The 14,588-nt window shown below is 42.6% G+C and overlaps 1 protein-coding gene across 22 annotated transcripts in view; it reads right to left on the bottom strand.

The window, feature by feature from the left end:
* Positions 1 to 14,339, bottom strand: part of PCBP3 (poly(rC) binding protein 3) — a gene marked incomplete at both ends in the record, with an annotated part of 78,463 nt that extends 64,124 nt beyond the window's left edge. For 21 of the 22 annotated variants that reach the window (XM_082206648.1, XM_082206669.1, XM_082206654.1 and 18 more), the window contains one exon: positions 6,444 to 6,583. Of the gene's footprint in view, positions 1 to 6,443; positions 6,584 to 11,525; positions 11,567 to 14,256 lie in introns of those variants that run through there. The other variant, XM_082206659.1, reaches the window with a different exon arrangement.
* Positions 14,340 to 14,588: the final 249 nt, after the last annotated feature.

Raw genomic sequence — 14,588 nt, 5'->3', positions numbered from 1 at the left:
CAAGCAATGCAAGACACAAAACAAGCCCTCCTCTGAAAGCAAGGTACCTTCTGCACACAGAAGGGAGTTTCAAATCCAAGCCCAAGCATATAACTGCATGCCTGAAAGTAGGCTAGTCCATGCTGATAATAATTCCCAACCTAAGTCATCATTATCTGCCCAGATTTGAATGAGAATCTAAAGTTACATCTGTTTTTAGAACCACTGATGCGGACAGACATTGTTCTCTCCATGAGGCTCTCCCCACTCAATAAGACCTGCTGCACTGCTGGTCTCATAGTTGCTTAGTTTGCTAGCTGTGCTCATCCTTTATGTTCTTCCTTGAAAGAGCAGGAAGAAGGAAGGGAAGGTGTTTGCATGGGTGTAGGAAGTCACATACAAGCTCAAGAGACTCAGGTTTCCCATGCTGTACAGTACAAGGTGTCTCCTGCGGAATTGTTAAATGTTCTGCAATTATCCATGTACAGTGGTACCTCGGGTTACACAGTGGCGTAGCGTGGGTTGTCAGCACCCGGGGCAAGGCAAGTAATTTGCGCCCCCTAACCCGTGGATTTGTGCCCCCTAATCCATGGATTTGCGCCCCCTAACCCAGATGTTGCGCCCGGTGCGGCCGGCCCCCCCCTGCACCCCCCACGCTACGCCACTGGGGTTACATACACTTCAGGTTACAGACTCCGCTAACCCAGAAATATTACCTCGGGTTAAGAACTTTGCTTCAGGATGAGAACAGAAATCGTGCAGCGATGGCGCAGCAGCAGCAGGAGGCCCCATTAGCTAAAGTGGTGCTTCAGGTTAAGAACAGTTTCAGGTTAAGAGCAGACCTCCAGAATGAATTAAGTTCTTAACCCGGGGTACCGCTGTATATCTTAAGACATAAGAGTTAAATATATATCATGGACCTTCTCTGCCATTTATAAGTGCTGTGGGAATAACCATTCTGCGCTGCTTATCACCTCCTAGGTCTTCATCTGCTGAAACGGTACCTAAAGCCATTCTCCTTATATGTGACACGATGCCACTGCTTTCGTATTAACGGAACAGAAGAGCCAATGACCTCCACATCTGGGATTCTCCCTCTGTTCACTCAGCCTGAATCCATTCATCGCTCTTGTTTTAATCCCACAGGCAATATCTTCCAAATAATCGGCCTTCGTTTTCAATCTCTTGATCTAGCCGTGTCCCTCAAATCCTCTCAGTCCAAGAGCAAAGCAATCTTAATGGCCCCATTTCATGCCTTGTTTGTTTTTAATCTTTTAAAAATGTACAGTATTTGAATGCAAGTTCTATGTAAATGTAATAAAGATTGCATTTCAGAATGCAAAGCATTTATTTATACAAAAGGGGGTGGTGAATATACAGAATATTCCCCCCCCCCCCGTGAGCTGGATATTTGTGCAAAGTTAGAGTGAGCTTTCGGCATGGATAATAAAATGAAAGTCTATTTAACTTTTTTATGTCAGCAGTTTAAAAGATGTTTAAATTAGCAGGTCATGAAACACCTCCACAGGTGGAAGGGGGTGGGCATGATTTTCACAGATTCCTCTTTCCTCCTCCAGTGCCTTCCCCTCTCCCTTGCGTGCGAGCGGGATCTGAGCTCCTTCCACAAACAGAAGAAACCTTTCATCAGTAGACGGGTTTTATCTAATGCAATCTCTGGTTACGCCCCCCCTGCATATCATTTAAATGTAAATAAACCTTATCCAGTCAGAAAAGCCTTATCCTTTGGAAAGCACTGTTGAGACACTTAAAAGAGCTTACCGTATTTTTTGCTTTATAAGACTCACTTTTTCCCTCCTAAAAAGTAAAGGGAAATGTGTGTGCGTCTTATGGAGCGAATGCAGGCTGCGCAGCTATCCCAGAAGCCAGAACAGCCAGTGGCGTAGCGTGGGGGGTGCAGGGGGGGCCGGCCGCACCGGGCGCAACATCTGGGGGTTAGGGTTAGGGGGCGCAAATCCACGGGTTAGGGGGCGCAAATCCACGGGTTAGGGGGCGCAAATTACTTGCCTTGCCCCGGGTGCTGACAACCCACGCTACGCCACTGAGAACAGCAAGAGGGATTGCTGCTTTCACTGCGCAGCGATCCCTCTTGCTGTTCTGGCTTCTGCGAGTCAGAATATTTTTTTTCTTGTTTTCCTCTTCCAAAAACTAGGCGCGTCAAATACGGTATTGAAGTAGTGTGACCACACTTTAGCTTTTCATTCTAATAATATAAACAGATTATTTAAGTGCTAGTAGTGGGGGACATCACGCTCGGACGTATGAAGTCAGATTATTTGTCCACATAGCCCAGTGGTGTCTAATTTGGCTGGCAGCAGCTCTCCAAAATACCCAGCACCTGCTACCTGAAATCCATTAACTGGAGGTGGAACCTGGACTCCAGGGTCGTCAATGGTGGGGTGAGAAAGGCACAGTGGTAGGAACTGGATGAGCCAGAATGGGAAAATATAAGTCCAGCATCCTTGGGTTTTCCTGAGTTCTAGTCCTTTAAGAATGCCGAAACATGTCTAGGCACGAGTCTAATTTCAGCTGGTAACCTATTCCAGAGGACTGGAGCTGGAACAATAAAAACCTGGTTTCTACTACATGTTAAACACACCTCTGGGGCATGCACTACTCTCAGCAGTGCCCTGTCTGAGGAGTATAGTTGCCAGGATAGGGATTGAAATTTGGTTGACCGGAGGAATTGATAGATGATTGGCATGGCTGACATGAGGAAGAGTCAGTCAACCCCTTTGTTTTCTGTAGAGTTGAAGGTGATAGAACAAAGAAGGAGCGATGGCTGGAACACTGGGTGGATCCATATACAATTTGAAACAGCAGCAGATTAAATGAAAAGATTTAAAGCCGAGCAGAAAAACTCAAAAACCAAAGACAAACTGAAACACACACACACTTTTAAACATCCAGAGCAAACTGCTTGGGGAGCAGTTGAACTCATCAAGAAAGGATGAGTTCAGTATCATCAGTATGTAGATGGTCCACCATTCAGATTCTAGGGTTAGGCCCACCCAGAGGCATCCAGTTAGCTTCAAGACTGAATAGGGACCTAGGCCTGGAATGCATTGAGGTAATACTGATAACTAGGTGCACCATCCAAACACTCTTGGTGTTGGCCTGGAGTGATTGGCTTGGGTTGAGGCCTCCCGCTGACCCTACCAGCTTCCACAAGTGAGCAAAGAGAAGCGCCACCAGCTGGTAGCAGCCACTAGTAGCAGCCAGCAGAAGTTCCTGAAACGGAGGGGACTTTTGAGGAAGGGGCTAAGGCAGCCCAGTGCGGTCACTGCTACCCTCCCAACTTTCTGCCCCAATTGGTTTGTGTCGTGGGGCTATGGACGCAGTGCTCCATTAAGCCGCATTGGGGACTGGCTGGGGTTAGGATTTCACCCCGAGCAAAAGATTATCACAAAAGGGATCATAACGGCTGGAAGATACTAAATAACAAAATCCAAGTGAGAGGGGGCTGCAATACTATCGCCCTTTACTTGGGAGCAATCTTCATTGAACTCAGACATCCAGGAGTGATGCACCAGATAAGAATTGCTGTTTAAGGAAACGATGTTGAACTTAAAAGATATATAAATAATTCGTGTTGTGTTTGTTCATGAAATGATTTTATTGCTAATGTTTGCCAGTCGAGATTATGGATCTCAGAAATCTTTTTCTCCTCTTCCGTATCTGAAGCCTCATAAACTGAGCACACTCCATTCTGACCTTGACAGCAAGCTCTAAAACTGTCAGTCCAGATCTGTTTTCACTTCACCTAAATCTCAGCCTGAATTAAAATCAAGATAAGGGTTTTGTTTTGTTTTTTTAAAAAAGAATCTTTTTATATGGGAGCAATCCAAAGCACAGTTAAGTCTCTTTAATGCCTATTGATGTAAGTGAGTTTAATTCTGTGTGGGATTGTGGTCTTTGTTCCTGGGTAACGCAGATTTTTGCTAAAAAGGTAAAATCCACACTGAATGATCTCGTTTGTCTTGCAAGGCTGTTGCAGAGACTAGAGCAAGGCAGTGGCATTCGTGCTGTGTTTGGACTGCTCAGCAGACGGAGTCGACTGTGCTCAGTGCAGAGGGGCAATTTCCTCCTGAAATTGCCACTTGTGAGGACATCCACTTTCAGGCCACTGCATTATTCTTTTCAGGATTCTTACCTATATTTCTGAGCAACTTACTAGCTCTCTACAAACTGTGATTATTTTTACATACACTTAAGTCATTCTACGCCCTAGAAATGCATGACACATGCAAAGTCACAACTTTCCTTGCTGAAAGAGAACTGGTGTGTCACAGAGAGGTGGGGGAGACATCATGTGTCCCATGCGCACAGAACTGCTATCATTGCGGAAGTACAAAATGAAAATAAATGCAGTAACTCGGGTTTTTTGGTTTCTTTTAACCTTGCATATTCAAGAGTGGGCTTCTCTATATTTCTGGATGTCATCCTCCATATGCCCTCTTCAGAAACCAGAAATGACACTTATGTCTCTTGTTTGTCAAATTAGACTCATGTATACTTAACAGTATTTTAAAATGATCTAAATATAAATGGACTGTTATTTGTGTCCAAGTATTCATGCACACACATATATATATATACACACACAATATGCTTACATTCCTTATTTCTTTTCCTCGGCTTGGACAGAACACTGTGTTTATAATACCTGACAAAAGCAAATGATCAAAACTTGTTTTACAGAAATAATTAGCACTAACTCTATTCAAGGCTGCACTGACTGATTCTTGAACATATGTCATATCTGGGTTTCCGTTAAGAAATAATAAGGAAGCCATTTTCCATCCCAGTAATTCAGAAAACATGCGGTTTCACCTCTGCAGTAGTGCTTACACACTTTTGGACACACACACACAGCTTTTTCTAATTAAAAGACTTGCCAAATATTCATTTTGTTCTTGGGTTTTAAATCCTAAGCACACTTATTAGGAATAAGTGCCATTGAGCTCAATAGGACACACTTCTGAGTTAATACGCTCAGGATTACAGTGTATGTTTCTGGTTTCATTGGGGTGGGAAGGACTGCAGCATAAGTATACCATCTCTTAATTTTTCAAAAATGGGCAATGTTCAGCACAATTTACAATTCAGAATAAAATTCTTTAAATTTTTATGCTTGTAAACATCTTAAGGCAGTAATATGAAGCTCACTTACTAAGGAGAAAGCACCCGTGAGCTCAGCGAGACTTACTTCTGAGTAAACGTGCTTAGAATTGCACTGCATGTTTTTAGATTTCCTGTACCGTTTACCATTTGATGTGAAATTTGGGGAGCTGTACTTCAAATATTTATTTCACTGTAATCTAAAACGATAGGTTCGTATTAGAAATGTCATGGAAATTCTACTACATTTTTTACCTGTATGACAATGAAGATCGATATTATTTGTGTGACATTCTTCTGATAGTATTATTATTTATGAATATTGAAATGCTTTCTGTTTTGCGGTATATGATTCATTTTAGGATAGTTATAGCACATTAATTAATTCAAGAATGGAAATATTACATGCAATGGATCTGTGAAATTTAATATCATATCTGTGAAGTTATTTAACATTGGGATCTGTATAACTCACATTTCACATTTATATTTTATTTAATGTAGCTTTATGATATATTAAAAGAAATGTTAGATATCAAATTGGAATCAAAACCCTAATGCAGTTTTATTTTACATTACACTGCTCTTATGGACTAAACTAAAACTGATATTAATTTATATTTCCCCTCCAAAAATTTTAACTTTAAGAGAAGGAATAGGAGATTAGCTCATATAATGTTACATGTATATTAGATAAAATATTAAAAGAAATATAGGATTCCATCTAAACTGTAAAATGTATTGTTTTCTTTGCTATGTCTTATTTTTACCAAAATTGTGAGTATTCTAGAGCATTCTAGAGCATAATGACACACTGAGAAAGTAGGTTCTGTCATATTTAAGTTTAATCATCATACTGTATTATTGGATGATCACTATTATATCAAGGTATTTGATGCAATTCTGCCTATAGTAGTAAACAAACACATTTGAGTAAAAACAATGTCTGGAGATTCTCTTAAAAGACACCCCAATCCATTGGTTTTCCCTTGGTTTTCTTTCAAACAGAAAACATTCCATCCATTCTGCTCCTTTTAGATTCCCTGTCAAGACCATTCCTGAGACGTCACATGCAAAGGAATCCTATGCAGATTTACTCAGAATTAAGTCCCCCTGTGTTCAGTGGGGCTTCCTCCCAGGTCTGCGTGCAGAGGATCGCAACCCCTTGAATACAGATCTGATATACTTTAGGGCTCCTTCGCCTCACTTGCTATCTATCATTGTCTTCATGCGTCTCACTAACACACACTGGGGTAGGAGATGGGTTGGAGGGTCTTTGGAACGGCTGTTGCACACCACCAAAACAATATTTTAAATCTCCTTACCTCTAAAAAAGCAGCTTTGGAAATGATTTAGTTTGCTGTGGGTTTCAAACAGATGGTCACTCTTTCCACGTTGAGAAAAGATGAAAAATGCGAATGGGTAAAATTACAGTGTTATCTTGTTCAAATGCATAGAGGTCTAAACCCTCATTGGCCTCTGGATGGAAATCATGTGACATGGGATGAAGTGCATGTGACCTATTTTCTCCCAAATCCTTTGGTTTCCTTGAAATGGGATGCAACCAACAGTGATGTTTGCGTAATTCTGATGACAATTTTTTTCAAATAAAAAGAAGCCAGTGAGCCAATCCATTGCCCTCAGGCCGCAAGGCTTCACAGACAGGAGTTCCCTGTGACTGGGGAGATGGATCCAGCAATTAGCCAAATATTACTCCTTCACCATTTGGAGTCCTGTTTTTGTTTAATTTTAAGTAACAGATAGAGAACAAACAATTTTGATGAATATATGGACATTCATCCCAATAGTGCAACATCAGTGTAATTCTCGTTAAATCACATGGCTTGTCTAGTGGTGTTGTGTACCACTCAATATAGCTTAGTGTAGTGACCTAGTTATTTAACTGTTTCCACTCCGGCAAATCTATCTTGCTAATGTAAAGATGATATATGCAGATTGAAAACTGACACCATTCTAAGTATAATTTCTAAGTTACAATTTCTAGAAGTTTCTTTTTGGATGCTTCCCAAAGGATTTCAAGGCATTGAAACCAATGAACTGAGTATATTATTTCTGGTCACACTGTTGATAGGTAAGCTTGATGTATTTTCTAAACCAGGAAAAACAGTTATTATTGTTACTTATCTTGGCACTGTACAGCTTTGCTAGATTTTTGTGGGTTCTGCTGCATTTTTAATGATTTTATTGTGTTTCTTTTAAAATTGTATCCTGCTCTGAGAGTCCTGTTACTGCCCAGTTTTTGTATTGTTTCAATGTGTTGGAAATTCTTAATTCAGAAGGTATGATATAATTCTACTATTACTATTCTATAATATAAATAGTAATGTGCCCCCACTTTACTGTGTTTCTGATTGCAAGTGTAGCATGTTAGATGACAAGCTGCTTTTCACCGAGAAAACCGATGCTAAAGACCATCCACTCTGTAGGTTGCTGTCATCCCCACTGCATAAAAAGGATTTCTTTATTTACTTTGTGCCAATGTACATATCTGCCCTGTTCACAGTGACCATTTTTTGTTTGTTTGTTTGCTTGTCAATGTCAGCTACCTTTTCATCTGAATTGATTCCTGGACTCATTACGCTTCATGAGCAGAAGCTGCAGCTTTGCATACAGCTATTTAACCCACTTTGAGGCTGGATAGCAGAGAGCAGCCAGCCCACTCAAGTGAGGGATCGGGGCCATTGGCCATTGCAGCTAATTCTTGGGTTTCAACATGAGCAAGATTGCCTCTCCTTGGTGATGCCACCCCACTACAATAATATCGACGAGTGGAACCTGAGAGATCCAAGTGGCAGGAACGTACTTTGGGGCCATCCTGGAAACATGTGATCCGTGACTATGTGAAGCGCTGGGCCTCACACGTTCTTCTGAGTTCAGACATAACCAGAATGGGTGGAGTATTGTTTCAAGCCATTTCTGCAATGTAGAATCAGCCAAGTGCAAACAGGATCCCAAACCAAATGATTCTGATACGTGTTACAGGTGGACAGAAGGTTTCTCAGTTTCTTTTTCTCATTTCATGAAAATAAGTCTATTCGAGTGATGCAAAGCATCAGCCAGAAACTCAAGGAATGTCCAGGAACACCAAAGGACATTGTGGCACTCCCCTAATCAGGGCCATTGATGGTGTGGCATTCCAGGAGCTCCCAGAACTGATTCAGATGCGCTCTAATGTGGAAACAGCAATCAACTCAATTTTTTAGGGCAAATGTAACAAAATGGCAGAATCCAATACTATAATTGTGTAATAATGGTCTGTTCCTGCCCTGATTTTCTTCAAGCACAAGCGTCTTGGTCCCAACCATACCGTATATATACTGTATGTGTGTGTGTGTACGTGTGTACGTGTGTGTGTGTGTGTGTGTGTGTGTGTGTGTGTACACAGTATGTTGCATCCTTTTGTTTTGTGGCAGAGTAGTAAAGAATGGAATTGTTAGATAAATGCCATTCCTTATTGAGGCAACAAAAGGATACATCAAAACATTTTGCAAGGTTGGAAACAAGAACGGGTTTTTATCTTGTTCAGGCTTGAAACCTAGGATGGTAATCAGCTAACATAACCCATCACTGCGAGGATTTGTGCCATCTCCAGATCTGCTCGAGAGGGTTAAGGGGCCTCCTAGAAGAAATTCCAGGGGTCTCAGGGCAAGGAGAGAGAGAGATTGTTCACCTGCACGAGCAGAAATCCTTGAACTGAGACTGTTCACTTCTCACTGTGTCCCATACATCCCCCTTTCTACATCCCCCTTTCTGCAGGTCTGTTCTCCCTGCCTACGCTCAGCCACAATGCTCTTCCCACTAGTTCTATCGATAATGGTTAAGTAGTGCAGTGATGATTTTATTTGTTCAACTAGGAGCCATAACAAATATTTTCTAAAAATCAGAGTTTGACCCTTAATGTCCTGGCTGCAAGAGCAAATAGGGAAACATGCAATACAACATACTTTTCCTTTTCCAATAGGAAAAGGTGCCCAAACTCCCATGGTGAAAAAGAAAATCAAAATATGATAACAGGACAGAGGTTAATAAGAGAGGCAAAGGTCTTCTCAGTCTGGCAGATTAATTGAAACGAGGTCATTGTATTCAATGTGACATTCCTGAATTTCAATATGAAAACTGAATTATGTTTCTTTCTAAATGATTAAGTGCTAATTTTGTTAACAGGCTTGCTACTGAGTATACTATGAAATATTAAAAGTAATTGCTGATGTGAGAACACATATGCTAGAGAAACAACAACTGTGCAATCAATAGAGATTTTCCATTGCCACTCTTTGCTTGGAAACAATGCGGGGTTATCAATTGTACACAGTCAGGAGCCTGAAAGGATAAACTGCAGTACTTGCCAGCTCAGAATCTGTGTTGTCCTTCATTGAAAGGCATTTGGCTAAACCAAGCTCCAAGTAATCAACTAAATAATTATATAAGATGGCAAAATCATTGTACTCTCCTCCCTCAATAGCAGGCCAGCCGGATTAGAGGATCAAAACAAGTGCTCTTTAAATTAAAACCACTGTGAAATTCAGGAAGAGAATAAGGTAATGTTGGAGGGTCATTAAAATATTTACTTCAGGACACAGTTCATTAGAAAACCACTGGAAAGCACATAGTGGCATTAGGCTCTGAATTACTGAACAGACCCTGTTGATACATTTCAAAAACGGACCACAACTGTCTCTGAGAAAGCTTTCCCACAATAAATTTTTGCATGTGAATGGAGCTCTCTCTGGTTAGAGTACATATAAACTTAAGTGTCCCACCAAATCAGACCAAAGGCCTAGCTGGTCCAGCAGCCTGTTCACACAGTGGTGGACCACATGCCCATGGGATGTACAATTGCCCCCCCCCCATACCCACTGTTAACTGCAGATCATTTATAAGCAAGTTTAAAAGTACAGGTCTCAATACTGATCCTTTGGGGGTCTACTTCCAGCACTCCATTGTGAGAACTGCCCAATTACTTCTACTCTCTGATTCCTGTTTATTGATCGATAAGAATACAATGACCGCTCTCCACATCATATGGAGGGCGCCCTTCGCGAGCAGCACCCCCGATGCTATGTGACTCCCGGCCGAGCACTCCTGGACGGCGTCCCCAAGTTGCAAACCTTGAGGTTCCCGTCAAACCTCAGTTCAAAGAACCAATTGTGACTGGGGAGGCGTAGCCAGGGGAGCGGGTCTTAAAAGGGGGTCTTAAAAGGGTAGGGTCTTAAAAGGGGGTGGAGCCTACATGGGAGTTCTCTGTCGGCTCCAGAGCTTCGCCCGCCCTACCCTCCTTTCCTTTAGGCCTTTTATTGCAGGTTAACTTCTTGTTTACAGGAATGCAGGCGCTGCTATGGTCTTACGATGGGACCAGGAAGGAATTTCCCTGCATTGGCAGGTTTCGCCTTCCCTGTAGCAAAACGTCACAACTTTGGCAGTTTCAAGCCTTGGGCAGAATCCTTTGGTCTATCTTCCCTAAATGGGGGGGGGGGGCGTGAAGCGGTGACACACGCCCCCCCCCTGTAGTGGCGATCCCAGGGTTGCCTGTTAAAGGGGCTATGTTGAGGGGAGTCACTGGCCATACACTAAAAGGTTGTCAGTATACTCCCCTGTGTTGCGGTGAAATGGGGGTGTGTGTGCTCTCTGCTCAGACATACATCTTCCAGAGCCAGCCCAATGCCCAGACAGAGTAGTTAACCCTGATGTGTCCCAGATCCCCAGCTGGGGACTGGGAGGGGTAAACACCCAATGCCTAAGCCAAGGTTTTCCTACATCTGAAAGTTTAATAAAGTTGTGGCCAATTTTAATCCCGTAACACATTGTCACAAGTCATTATTCCCCCCGGGTGTCGTCTGGGGTCGGGTGTGGGGGCGAATCTCTGCCTGGGCACGCAATTTGTTTTATCTCGTAATCTTACTCAGGAATCTTTGGTGAAGGACTTTATTATATCCCATTCATATGCTTATTGACAATAGTAACTACAAGGAGCAGATTAATGGTTTCAGTTGTCTCTACACAAATGCACTGAGCATGGGAAACAAGAAAGACAAATTGGAGCTTTTAATACAGGGTGGCAAATATGACCTGGTAGGCGTTACTGAAATCTGGTGGGATAAGAATCATGACTGGAATGTAGGAATTAAGGGGTATAACTTGCTCAAAAGGAATAAACTAAACAGGAAGAGATCAGGAGGAGTATTATATGTAAAGGATATGTACACTTGTGAAGAATCCATGACCTGGAGCATTGAAAGCAGTATATGGGTAAAAACTGCTGGAGAGAGAAACAACAGTGACCTTACTGTGAGTGTCTGCTATAGACCTCCAAGCCAGACTGAAGACTTGGATGATGCCTTCCTAGAGCAGATTACCAAACATTCAAAAAAGAGAGATATAGTACTCACAGCAGGCTTCAACTTCCCTGTTATCTGGTGGAACTCAAACGCTGTGTAAAAAAAAAAGTAAGGTCCTTAAAGGTGAAATGTTGAAGGCCCAAATGCAGACAGTTTCAAGAAGAAAGAAAGGTGGGGTGGCATGTAACAGTCTACCTGCGAGCACTTATAAAATGATGCTGTGGTTACTAAGACCCAGCATGGGTTCCTCAAAAATAAGTGATGCCAGACAAATCTCATTTTTTTTTTTTGATGGAGTTACAAGCTTGGTGGATCAGGGGAATGGTGTGAACATAGTGTATCTTGATTTCAGTAAGATTTTGACAAAGTCCCCCATGATATTCTTGTGAGGAAGCTGGTGAAATGGGGGCTGGATGAGGTACCATAACTGTTAGGCGGGTTTGACTGACTGAACCCAAAGCGTATTCATTAATGGTTTCTCATCATACTGGGGAAAAAGTGATAAGTGGGGTGCTGCAGGGTTTTGTCCTGGGCCCGTTGTTGTTCAACATCTTTATAAATGAAGCAATTGAGGGGATCCTCATCAAATTTTTAGATGACACCAAACTGGTAGGGGTAGCTCATGCTGCAGAAGACAGAATTGGGATTCAAAATTACCTTAACAGATTGGAGAACCGGGCACAAGCTAACAAAGTAAACTCCAATAGGGACAAGTGTAAAGTACTGCAGCTGTACAAATATAAGACGGGGGACACCTGGCTTACCAGTAGTACACGTGAAAAGGATCTAGGGGACAACAAGCTTAGCACAAATCAACAGTGTGATGCAGCAGCAAAAATGGCTAATGCTATTCTCAGCTGCATCAACAGAAGTATGTGTCCAGATCAAGGTAAGTAATAGTACCACTCTATTCTGCCTTGGTCAGACCGCACCTGGAGTCCTGTGTCCAGTTGTGGGCACCACAATTTAAGAAGGATGTTGACAAGCTGGAACATGAGCAGAGGAGGGCTACCAAGATGATCAAGGGTCTGGAAACCAAGCTTGATTAGGAATGGTTGAAGGAGCTGGGTATGTTTAGCCTGGAAAAGAGGAGACTCAGAGGAGATATGAGAGCCACCTTCAGATATCTCAAGCCAGCTTGTTTCCTCCTGCTCTGGAGAGTAGAATCATAGAATGATAGAGTTGGAAGAGACCACAAGGGCCATCGAGTCCAACCCCCTGCCAAGCAGGAAACACCATCAGAGCACTCCTGACATATGGTTGTCAAGCCTCTGCTTAAAGACCTCCAAAGTAGGAGACTCCACCACACTCCTTGGCAGCAAATTCCACTGTCGAACAGCTCTTACTCTCAGGAAGTTCTTCCTAATGTTTAGGTGGAATCTTCTTTCTTGTAGTTTGGATCCATTGCTCCGTGTCCGCTTCTCTGGAGCAGCAGAAAGGACCTGAACCAATGGCTTCAAGTACAGTGGTACCTCGGGTTAAGTACTTAATTCATTCCGGAGGTCCGTTTTTAACCTGAAACTGCTCTTAACCTGAAGCACCACTTTAGCTCTTGCTGCCACCGTGCCGCCAGAGCACAATTTCTGTTCTCATCCTGAAGCAAAGTTCTTAACCTGAAGCATTATTTCTGGATTAGCGGAGTCTGTAACCTGAAGCGTATGTAACCCGGGGTACCACTGTAACAAGAAAGGAAATTCCAACTAAACAACAGGAAAAACTTTCTGTCAGTAAGAGCTGGAACAAACTCCCATAGAAGGTATTAGACTTTGGAGCTTTTAAACAGAGGTCGGATAGCCATCTGTCTTGGATGTTTTAGTTGAGATCCCTGCATTTCAGGGGTTGGACTAGATGACCCTTGGGTCCCTCCCAACTCTTTGAGTCTATGATTCCATGATTTTAAGTTTAAAGACAGAACTGGGGATGAGAGATACGTCTCCAATCCATGTCTGTCATTTTGTGGCCTTTCAGCATTAAAAAATATATATATTATTTTTATTTCACTTGATTACTCTCCTGGCCACTGGGTGCTCCCTTGCTGTCCTGAAAAAGTGTTCAGATAGACCTGCAAAATCATAGCGAAGTGCCAAGCACCAACAATACGAGTCCTCCCTCCTGCGGCAAAACCCCATCATTTTCTTCTTCTTGGGAGGATGCGTTCTTCCACTCCCTTCCTCTCCTGCAGTAAAACACTGAGGATCTTTTAAAAATCAAGTAGGCAAAAGGCCGTCTTCTCCTCCCACCGCGTATAAGACATACAAGGCGGTGAAATGCCGTGTTCCTGGAGCTGGGTTGCGGCTTGCAATTTTACAACCATGACAATAAAATGCAGGACTTCTTGGACGTCAGGAAGGGTTCATACTGTGATGCTGGAATGCTTTCAGTTTATCGGGGCCTTCAGACTGAAAAGCATGCAGCGTCCTGTATATGTAATCAATAGCAATAGGCTTGCCTTTTGGAATGCATATTCAAAACATCATATGGCATATGGTTCATGACATTTTATTGCCACGCAGGCTGAGGCAGGATGAATCTCACTAGCCACAGAAAACGTCAGAGATGTCCTCCTCCACATGAATTTCCTCTTTGCCCCCAGCAAGGTTGACGCGTGTTCCACATTGGGAGGGATATTGTTTTCTGACTAATTATTTCAGAAGGGCGTGAAGAGGAAGCAGCAAACAATGGGGAGAATGAGAACAAATGTCCGGGATCTCTGTTTCCCTAGGCCACAATACCACAGAAACAAATCTAATTCCTAAATCAATACAATTAACTATTGGCTCACCTTCAAGTTCATATTAAGCAGAAGGGTCAAATTAAGACATTAACTGGTTATCAATGGATTGCTTATATCCCCCTCCTCTCTGGACAATTAACCAGGGTTCAAAGCACAAGCACTCCACTGTTTCCATTAGGGGGCGTTATTGAGCTCACTTAAAAAAATGCCTCACCCTGAACACCTCCCTTGTTCTCTTAGAATGGCAATGGCACCCACCTAAGAGGTGCAGGAACTGAGTTCCAGCAAGTTCTGGCTGAAAAAAAGCCCCAATTATGCGTCATGCACCTTTCGTCTAGTGGGTTTTCCGTCTTGCGAGGCATTCGTCTTGCGGGGCACCA

Source organism: Podarcis vaucheri (genome assembly GCF_965113315.1).
Source record: "Podarcis vaucheri genome assembly, chromosome: 1".
NCBI lineage: Eukaryota > Metazoa > Chordata > Lepidosauria > Squamata > Lacertidae > Podarcis > Podarcis vaucheri.
The sequence above is the reverse complement of the archived record's forward strand: the minus strand, read 5'-3'. Positions and strand labels throughout refer to the sequence as shown.